Below are 904 nucleotides of genomic sequence, written 5' to 3' on the forward strand. Positions count from 1 at the left end.
TAGTATGTAGGTTTTAAAGTTCCAAAATAAATTTGAAAAGCATCCTTTTTTTTTGTTGTTGTTGTTGTTAGAGTCGTAATATTTGTTAGTGGTTTTATGGTACATTTTTGAAATGATACAAAAAACGAATGGAGAATGATTCCTTCAGGGCAGTGCACGCGCTTCAGAGTCCCAGGAACTTAGTCACATATACATCCCACCTGTCTCGACTGTACGCGAGTTAGTAAGAACTGTCACAAAAGATACATCCAACAAGAGGCAGTAATTAGTAAGAGGCCCCCCAGTGGCACAGCGGTATGTCTGTCGACTTACAATACTAGAAACCTTTTGTGTAGCTTTGTGCTTATCTTCAAAGAAACAATTAGTAAGATCTGTCAACTAATGATACATCCAACAGGAGTCAATGATTAGTAAGAGCTGTCAGTGAAGAAACATTCAACAGGAGTGAGTGATTAGTAAGAGCTATCAGTGAAGAAACATCCAACAGGAGTCAGTGATTAGTAAGAGCTGTCAGTGAAGAAACATCCAACAGGAGTCAGTGATTAGTAAGAGTTATCAATGAAGAAACATCCAACAGGAGTCAGTGATTAGTAAGAGCTGTCAGTGAGAAAACATTCAACAGAAGTCAGTGATTAGTAAGAGTTATCAATGAAGAAACATCCAACAGGAGTCAGTGATTAGTAAGAGCTGTCAGTGAGAAAACATTCAACAGAAGTCAGTGATTAGTAAGAAAAGTGAATAAAGATACATCCAACAGGAGTCAATGATTAGTAAGAGCTGTCAGTGAGAAAACATTCAACAGAAGTCAGTGATTAGTAAGAAAAGTGAATAAGAAAACATCCAACAGGAGTCAGTGATTAGTAAGAGCTGTCAGTAAGAAAACATCCAACAGGAGTCAGTGATT

This window comes from Limulus polyphemus, unplaced genomic scaffold (genome assembly GCF_000517525.1).
Source record: "Limulus polyphemus unplaced genomic scaffold, Limulus_polyphemus-2.1.2 Scaffold2510, whole genome shotgun sequence".
NCBI lineage: Eukaryota > Metazoa > Arthropoda > Merostomata > Xiphosura > Limulidae > Limulus > Limulus polyphemus.